The sequence below is a fragment of the Cervus canadensis genome, chromosome 3, assembly GCF_019320065.1.
Source record: "Cervus canadensis isolate Bull #8, Minnesota chromosome 3, ASM1932006v1, whole genome shotgun sequence".
NCBI classification, from domain to species: Eukaryota; Metazoa; Chordata; class Mammalia; order Artiodactyla; family Cervidae; genus Cervus; species Cervus canadensis.
This window is the reverse complement of record NC_057388.1, coordinates 6,269,961-6,279,407: the sequence shown is the minus strand read 5'-3', so window position 1 is coordinate 6,279,407 and position 9,447 is coordinate 6,269,961. Positions and strand designations below refer to the sequence as shown.

Below are 9,447 nucleotides of genomic sequence, written 5' to 3'. Positions count from 1 at the left end.
TTTGTTCACATTTCCCTGCACTCCCCCGGCCCCGAGAGAATCACTACCATGCATTTTATCTTAATTATCCACCAATTTTTCTTTATTCTCCTTACCCCATTAGCAATATGTGTATCTCTAAGCATTATATTGTCTGGCTTTAGCAGGGTTTGGGCTTTTTCCAAAGGAATCATACTGGGTGCATTATTTTGAAATGTCGTTTTTTTTGCCCAGCTTGTTTTGAAGATTCTTTTTCACATGTGTCAGACACACAATTTGTCCTAGAAAGGAACAATTTAAAAATTGATCGGTAGTGGAATCACCCATTTCCAACTAAATGGACAATCCATATTGCTGGGATAAAAGCTCCAATTACACCTGGTTGAATAACAGCCTTTAATAGAGCGCTTAGGGCGCGGGCGGCCTGGATTTCTGGAACCTTTAAACTCTTGTGAGTTTAAAGTTCTGTCCAAGGGCTTTAACCAGTGGAGGTCCACCTCAGCCATCTGCCCTGCGCCTGGCCCACCCACCCCCACCCCGCTTCCACACCACTCCATGCCACCAGAATGAAGCCAGGCCCTCAGACTGCCTTCTTGGTGTGAGCAGAAATATGTTAATCAGGGTTCTCCAGGGAAACAGAACCAATGGTGAGTGAAAACACGTGTGTGCTTGTGTGTATGCATGTGTTTATATATACTATACAGAGATTTATTATAGGGGGAATTGGCTCATGTGATTATAGAGGCTGCCATGTTTATGTCTGCGGTGTGGCCACCGGCTCAAGACCCAGGAGAGCCAGTGGTGCAGGTCAAGTCCAAGGTCAGCCGTTGTCTGTGCACTTCCCCTGCTGGGGGTAGGGGCGGGAGGGAGGCCAGACGTTCTGTTCTATTCTGGCCTTCAGCTGGTCAGACAAGGCCCACTCGTATTGTGGAGAGTGATCTGCCTATTCAAAGTTCCCAGATTCAGTGTCAATCTTATCCAAAGATTCCTTCCAAGTTGGCATATAAAATTAACTGTCACAGTGCACAAGGGTGGACATTCAGGGTTTAGAGGTGCCTGCTTGAAATTCTCATCTGCGGCTGGTCTGCTGCTCCAGTCCATCCCTGCGCACCTCCCCGGGGCCTTCCCTGCATCCCCGGTGAGCTCTTGCCCATGCTTTGGGATGCTCTCCACACAGTCCTCTCCAGCTTCGAGGCCAGACAAGGAGTCCTGTCTCCTTGTGGATCCCCGGGGCCTCACTGTGCATGGCGGGCATGCAGTCAATGCTGGCTGAATGCCAACCATCGCAGCCTCGGGACAGCCCACACACATCCCAGCAATCCTTCAGTAGAGCCACTGCATAGAACATCCTGGAAGGAAAGGCTGTCTCCTCTTCCTTCCTGGCATTACGAGTTTGACTAAGTGTCTGGAATGATCTGCCCGATTCAGACCCTGTCTGTGAATTACAGGGCCAGACCAGGCCTTCTCTAAAGTAACATCTTTATAAGAAGGGCAGACTAGCAGCACCTCTGTGCACTCTGACCCCCTTCTAGGCATCCACCACGACTGTGGGAGCAGAGCGAGGCCTGTCCTCATCTTTTCCTCTCCTGGATTCTGCGCCTTAACCCCGTGTTGTAGAAAGCTTTCACTTTCGTCTCAGGTTCAAAGGGTTTGTTAACAAAATAAGCCCTCCAAATAGGGCTCCTCTGGTGGCCCAGACGGTAAAGAATCCTCCTGCAATGCAGGAGACGTGGGTTCGATCCCTGGGTCAGGAAGATCCCTGGAGAAGGGCATGGCAATCCACTGCAGTATTCTTGCCTGGAGAATCCCATGGACAGAGGACCCTAGCAGGCTACAGTATATGGGTTTGCAAAGAGTCAGACATGACTGAGTGACTAACACTACTACTACTACATATAAATAAATAATACCAATATTTATTAGAGAATTATCTAGCTCACTTCCAATATACTGATATTAAAAGAAAAGAAAAGTACAAATGTTATAGCTACGCATTCCGGGAAACAAACTCACTCAGAAGGACAATGCAGATAGTGGAGTGCAGTTTATTACACCGGCGGGCCCGAGGCAGAGTCTCCTCTTAGCCAAGGACCCCAACCAGCATTTGTGAAAATCTTTTATACCTCCTGTGTATGTGTCCAAACCCACCAGCCCAAATCCCTTGAGGCTTACAAAGGAAGGGTAAATACAATCACAATAACCCCATCATTCATGTATTATGTGTTCAAACAGTTAGTAATCAATAAGGTTATATTCCAACCAGTTAATAACCTATGAGCCTGTGGTTACATTCTGATAGATACTGTCCGGAGGCAGGGGTGATTGGTGTCTGTTTTCTCTTAGGCAATGAGTAACCTGGATGTGGTCTTCAAGATTCCCCTGCCCAGAGGGGGTCTTATCCTTCCATTGTCATTCCCATAGGTGCTAGGCACAGGGTTCAGAGTCTACTGGAGAGGTGGCCGAGCACGATCAGCATGGACAGGCCTGAGACGGAGTCCAGGCCCTATGAATACCTTCTTCACAAACAGCAGAGGGTGCATCCGCAAATTAGGTTTTGACCAACATCCAGACTTAAATAGCACTGGGATGTCACAGCACATCTGGAGTCCCAACTGGGAAAAGATCCCAGACAGCATGTCCACTCTGTGAGTAGGACTTCAAAGACTGCAATTCAGGTTCCTTCTTATAATTATAATCCCAGAGCGCAAATTGATACGTCATCAGTCTGTGAGCAAGTTGCAGCTCTGTGTGTGTGCTCAGTCATATCTGACTCTTTGTAACCCCTTGGACTGAAGACTGCCAGGATCCTCTGTCCATTGAAATTGTCTAGGCAAGAAGACAGCAGTAGTTTCCATTTCCTCCTCCAGGGGATCTTCCCCACCCTGGGATCAAACCAGTACTCTTGCATCTCCTGAAGTGTAGGTGGATTCTTTATCACTAGTGCCACCTAATGCTGTTTGTTTTATCTTGTAAAACTTGGAATGCTGTTAAGCTCAGGGCGTGGTTGGCCAGACACCCTCCAGGGCTCAACAGTCTTAAGATTCTCCCCCCATCTTACCTGTGGTGCCACAAGGCTTGCCCTCAGAGCAGGTAGTGGGGACACTGCAGTCAGGGCAGTGTCCTGGCGGGTTAGAAGCAAGGTCAGAGGCCCGCTCTGATTTGTCTCTGAAGCCTAAACAAGACTAGATTTAGTTTCCCTAACAGTCCCTCACTTAAGACCCAACTCTTGGCTCTGGGATGTCCACTTGCCTCTCAGGAGCGTTGTTCAGCTGAGTTCATCTATGGTAGGTGGCCTGGGATTGGTTATGGGGGTTTCCAGGGCTAACCACCCCTCTCCCACTCTCCTCAGCCCCCTTCATCCCAAGTTCAGCCTTTGAGCCTCCAGCAGCTTACCCTGGGGGTGGCCTGGGTCTCCACTCTCTGGCCAATTTCAGCAAGGTGACTGCAGCAGTCTCTGGTCAGGTAGAGTGTTCTTCCTCAGCTGTGGATGCAATAGAGCCATGGAAACACCTCTGGGCATGGAGAGCCAGCCCCTCAGAGTGGAGGCATGTGCACTGGTTCTGTGATTTAGTTTAAATTTGTGTGGAAAGCCTGTTGACCTCCTCATGCTAGGGACAGAGGAGGACGGAGGTGTGGTTCACCAGGTTTACCTCCCAATGCTTCTGAATGGTGGTGTGAGCTATTACCTACAGGATGGATAAACCATGAGGTCCTGCATTACAGCACAGGGAACCATAATGGAAAAGAATATAATAACAAATATGCATATAAACCGAATATATGTGTGTTTAAGTCACTTCAGTCGTGTCTGACTCTTTGTGACCCTATGGACTGTAGCCTGCCAGGCTCCTGTGTTCATGGGATTCTCCAGGCAAGAATACTGGAGTGGGTTGCCATGCCCTCCTCCAGGGGATCTTCCTGACCCAGGGATCGAACCCAGGTCTCTGACATCTCCTGTATTGGCAGGTAGGTTCTTTACCGCTAGCGCCACCTGGGAAGTCTTGAATATATATGTAAAACTGAATCACTTCGCTGTGCAGCAAAAATTATTACACCATTGTCAACAACTATAATTCAATTAGAAAAAAACCAAAAAGCAGTGTAGCCACAGTTCAAATCCAGACCTGTCGGGAGGGGGATGGGAAGACGGGGTCCTGGGATTTGGAAAATGCATTTTATCACCTCATGTCCCCTGTACCTGCTCATCGTCGGCCCCGAGGGCAGGAGACCACTGACCATGTGTCAGCCTGGCTTCCTGCCTGCTGACGGCCACCCAGCCTCTCCTGTCCACACCCCAGGCTTCCCTGCAACGGTGGCCCCGGCATGTGGGGCTGGACCAAGTAGACCTCTGTCCCTGCCCCTGCCTGATACCCCTGGCTGCCACCATCCCAGGAGATGATTCCCGATGGGAGATGAGTACTCAGCCTGAGTGCCAGTCTGGCCGGCATGCTGGGGACCCCACACCCTCCGGGGATCAACCTTCACCTGATGGACTGACTGCAGACCCCTTATATTCATCTGATTCCGAGAGAAAGCACCCTGCAATTTAAAGCAATTGGAGTGTAAATAGTAAAATGTGATCAAAGAGTAACCTTAAGGTATAAGGAAACGGCACAAGGTGCAAAGGGTGGGTGGAGAGGACCTGAGGGTACCCCTCAGACTTGGCAGATGCCCGCATCCCCACAGCAGGGCTTCCTGCCTCCCCAGAGGAAATGCAGGGGCAGTCTGCCAGAAGGCGTCCTGGGCTCAGAGTTGGTCCCCAGCTGCTGAGCAACCAGGAAGCCATGAGCCAGGGCCCCGGCAGGCGTGTGGGTGCACCGAGGGTGCATGTACCAACATGGGCAGGAGTGTGTGGGGCAGCAAACATGCTTAAGGAGGCAGGGGAGGGGATCGTCTGGCTGGACTGGACCTTCAGGGTCACTGAAGGGCCACTTTCTGCACTTGTAGCCAGGGCTGGGTATCCTTACTTCTTGCAGCCCTACAGCTCTGGCCAGGGGAGACCAGCCCTTTCCTCACGCAGGGTCCCTGCTGAGAACCCTTAGGGTCTGTCCCAGTCAGTGTCAGGGAGAAAGGCTCAGAGGAATTCTGCTCAGGACTCCGGTCCTGGGTTGAGAGTGAACCGAGACCAGAGAAGCGTCAGCATCCTGCCCTGGATGGAAGGAGTCTCGGGCGAGGCATGCAGTGTTTTCCAGTCCCACCATGGGCTCACAGCTCAAGTTAGCCTTCTTTACGAGCTTTGTTCATTTTATCGACTCACCTCCCACTATCCTTACATTTCTTTCCTGGGATGACTTACATGCACATTCTTGGTTCTTTATGTGCTTCTGGGGAAACACATCCTCAGCAGAGAAATCAAGCACGGAGCTCAAGGATGAATGATATGTTGCAGGTTTTTATGCTGCCAGCGTGTGAGGTCATAATGAACAATATAAAGCAAGCAAAGGCAGCCACATTGGGATTGAGGAATTGGGAGTTACTTAGTAAGTGGACAATATCTGAAAATCATACAAGCTATGATTAGGTCCCTTGCAAAGTGCAGCAGCTAACTCAAAGGGCTATTGGGAGGATGAAATGAAATTGTAAATGAAAGGAGATTAGCATGCTCACCCGAAAACCTCTGCCTGTGATCAGACTCCCACTGGACTAAGCCCATAGGTGTATCTTCAACTGTAAAGAGAAAGAAAGACATTGTCCAAGTTTGTGACTAAAACAGGCAAAAGGTCTTGGTGTCATAGCTTTGGATTAGGCAGGACATTTGCTGGGAAGTGAGAGAAACCCAGCGCCAATGAGTTTAAGCGAAAAAGAGGCCATATTGACTGACAGAACTGAAAAGTCCAGGAGTAATGGCTTCAGATGTATGTTGATCAAGGCACTTAAAAATATCTTTTCTCTATATTTCTGTTTTGCTTCTTGTTGGGTTCATTTTAAGTTCAGGCTCTTCCTTTGTGGGGCCTCATCACAACTACAATTCCAGTGAAAGGAATGCACATCCTCCTCAGAGGTGTGACAACCCCCCTGAGAGTGAGTATTTAGAAGTCACCACTATCACCGCTGCAAGAGTGTGTGTCCCTCATCCTGTGATTATACCATTTCCTTTTTGGACTCAGGCAAGAGGTTTTACATGAATACCTATTGAAATCCATCCCACAAGATTAAACTTATTAATTAAGCCTTTAGAAGAACTTTCTAAATTGGCATATGAGCAGAAGTTTATGCTCTTTCCAGACTTCACAATGGCTAACGATTTGATGATGGTCTTCTATTATGATGTCCAAAATGATGCTGTGAAAGTTGAATGGTGAGAGAGTATAATGGTGGTTACTAAGGACAGAGGAATTGGGGAGATTGTGGTCAAAGGGCACAAACTTCCAGTTAGAAGATGAATACGTTCTGGAGATCTAATGCACAGCGTTGTGATTATAGTCAACAATGCTGCTTTATTCCTCAGAGTTGCTACGGGATTAGACCTTAAATGTTCTCACAACAAAAGAGAAGTGGTAATTGGGTGATGTGTTGGCTAATGCCACAGTGCAATCATACTGTAACGTATAGGTGTGTCAAGTCAACACATTGTACACCTTAAACTTACACAGCATCATGTCAATTGTATTTCAGTAAAGCTGGAAAAAGTTGGATGCTCAAAAAAAGAAAAAATGAAAGTTGGACAAAGTCAAGGACATAGTTTGGCCCTAGGACTTCTGTAACCAAGGCTTGTCCATCCTCAGTCAGCTCAAAGCTATCGTCATTCATTTATATTTTAATTTACACGTATAGCAATCCAATCTGAGCAATTAGAAATCTTCATAAATATATCTCTTTTTAATGATGATGGTTACATAAAAGTAAATTTAGTACCAGCTTTTCGTGACTATAAAGAATAATGGCCCCTCAAAGATGTCTATTTCCTAGTCTCTGGAACTTGTGAATAACTTTCCTTATATGGTAAAAGAAACACGCAGATCTGGTTGACTTAAAGGTCAGAGATTATCTTAGAATATTTAGGAGGGTGAAGAATTCTTAAAAGGGAAAGAAGGAGGTGATCAGAGGTGTATGAAAGAAACTGACAGAGTTATTTTCTTGCACCAGTATTGTCACAATGCATTGCTAGGCTGCAGAAGAAGAATGTGAACATTTTGCCACATTATAAAGAAAGAGATTTCTCAACTAGTAAAAAGCAGGGTGTGACACGGAACTAACAAGTGAAAACAATTCCAGTTAGGGTCACTCACCTGACTTTTTAACCTTGGATTCTAATCCCGTTTCCTTGTTACAAATGGTGACAATACAGCTGACCTATACATTTCACACAAGGATGTTGTGACAGGTAATGGAGAAAAATTATGTTTTATTATCGTTTTATTTTATAAGACACTTTATATGTTTATTTCATTGTGATGGTAATTTAAAGTATTGTTAGTATCAGTTTAGTTCCTTATTTTCAGAGAAATTTCAAAGCCTCTGAGGTTCACAAATGTTATGCAGCAATGATGATAAGATAGCAATATTTGTGTATCCTAATCACCTATTTGGAAAATTAGTGCTACTTTGGAATTAATGAAATACGGGAGTGCCCAATTAAGGTGAGTGTTAAATTCATCTAACGAGCATTGCCTGTGCATCAATTATTCCCCAAAGAACAAAGGTGATTTCTCTGGAAGAGTTACATGTATTAAACAGAAAATTTATAGCTATCTCGGAGATGTTTTTGCTCAAATGGTACGAGAGGGTTCACCTAATTGCAGTGATTATCTTTCTGCACTTCAAATTGCAGATACCACATGGCCAGCATCACCTAATAAACTGTGACGCTTGGGGCACTGATTATAGATTTCAGCAGTATTCATTTTCTGTTTTCTTTCTTTCCCTCTTTTTTAAATAGATAGAAATAAACTATGAAGTTTTCAACCTGGTAACTAATGTCCTTGAAGCAACCAGCAATGTTCTGCTAGGAGGAGCAAAAAGGTTAGGTTTGCCCTTTGAGGTTTTAGCTGCTTTTTGGGACATGCAACAGATCTAAACTTAGGGGATCAGATGCTCCTGGGTAGTCAGACTGTCTTGTGTGAGTACTTGCCAGCACTGGAGTCAGGCTTGTGGCAGAGAGGAGAGGTGCAAATCCCAGAGAGAAAGAAAATATGAACAAAAGCTGACATCATCCTGTTAATGGAGCAGGCTTGACCTGTTAGGGCAGGAAGTATTACTAGTAGCAATAGCAGGAACAAATAAAAATAATTTATTTTAGAAGAGATGCATTTAAAACTGCTTACCTGAAAACTGGATAGGGTTGTTATCAAGAATGAAATGATCATCCATGGACATTTCCTTGGAGTCACACCCATTTGGGTTGGAATCCTGGCTGCCCCTTTAGTTCTAATGGGGGCTGGGTTTCACATCTGAGAGCAGACAGACATGACCTTGACTCTGAGCCGGTGGCAGAATAGGGTACTGGCTCATGTGGTACCCGTGTCAGTCACCTGTGCAAACCAAGTGCTGTTACTACCATCCTTGATGTTAGCGCTGACATGGGTGGGAAAAGCTGGCATTATAACAAGCCTCGGTCTGCAATCAGGCTTTCCAACTGGAGATAAAATTAGTATCCTGACTATAGACTTTGAGGTAAATTGAGGTTGTTTTCTATTTTATGGGAGTAAACACATCTACCAAAGCCCAGGGTTTGCCTAACTAAAATCTCTGTGATTCTCTGAGCCACATCGTCCTTTGTGCCAGAGAAGGTGGGAAATTTTGTGTTTAGCTTCTTTCAGTCTCTCTGCCTCGACCCTGACCTTCACTCTCAATCATTTAGGGCCCTTATTCTCTACCCCTATTCTTTAAAAAAACTAGCAGTGCACATTTTTTCCCAGTGAAAGTGAAGTCGCTCAGTCGTGTCCGACTCTTTGCGACCCCATGGACTGTAGCCCATCAGGCTCCTCAGTCCATGGGATTTTCCAGGCAAGAGTACTGGAATGGGTTTCCATTACCTTCTTCAGGGGATCTTCCCAACCCAGGGATCAAACCCGGGTCTCCTGCACTACAGGCAGACGCTTTACCGTCTTAGCCAGCAGGGAAGGCCATATTTTTTTTTCCCATTGCATGCCTTTAATTATTTTATTAAAAAATTTTTTTGAAGTACAGTTGATTTACAATGTTGTCTTAGTTTTCTGTGTACAGCAGAGTGATTCAGTTATATATGCACACTCACACATACACACACACACACACATATATATTCTTTATTTTTTATATATTCAATTATGGTTTTTCTGAGGATACTGAATATAGTTCCCTGTGCCATACAGTAGGACCTTGTTGTTCATACATCCTATATATCATAGTTTGCATCTGCTAGTGTCAGACTCCCAATACTTCCCTCCCTATCCCCTTGGCAATTGCAAATCTATGTCTGAGTCTGCTTTGTTTCATGGGAAAAAAACAAGTTTTCTCATGTTTTATTCATTGTCATGACAAATATTT

The 9,447-nt window shown here is 45.6% G+C and overlaps 1 non-coding gene across 1 annotated transcript; it reads right to left on the bottom strand.

The window, feature by feature from the left end:
• Window positions 1–8,969: 8,969 nt before the first annotated feature.
• TRNAY-GUA lies at window positions 8,970–9,041 on the bottom strand. The gene has a single exon. It is a non-coding gene; the product is annotated as a tRNA-Tyr (tRNA).
• Window positions 9,042–9,447: the final 406 nt, after the last annotated feature.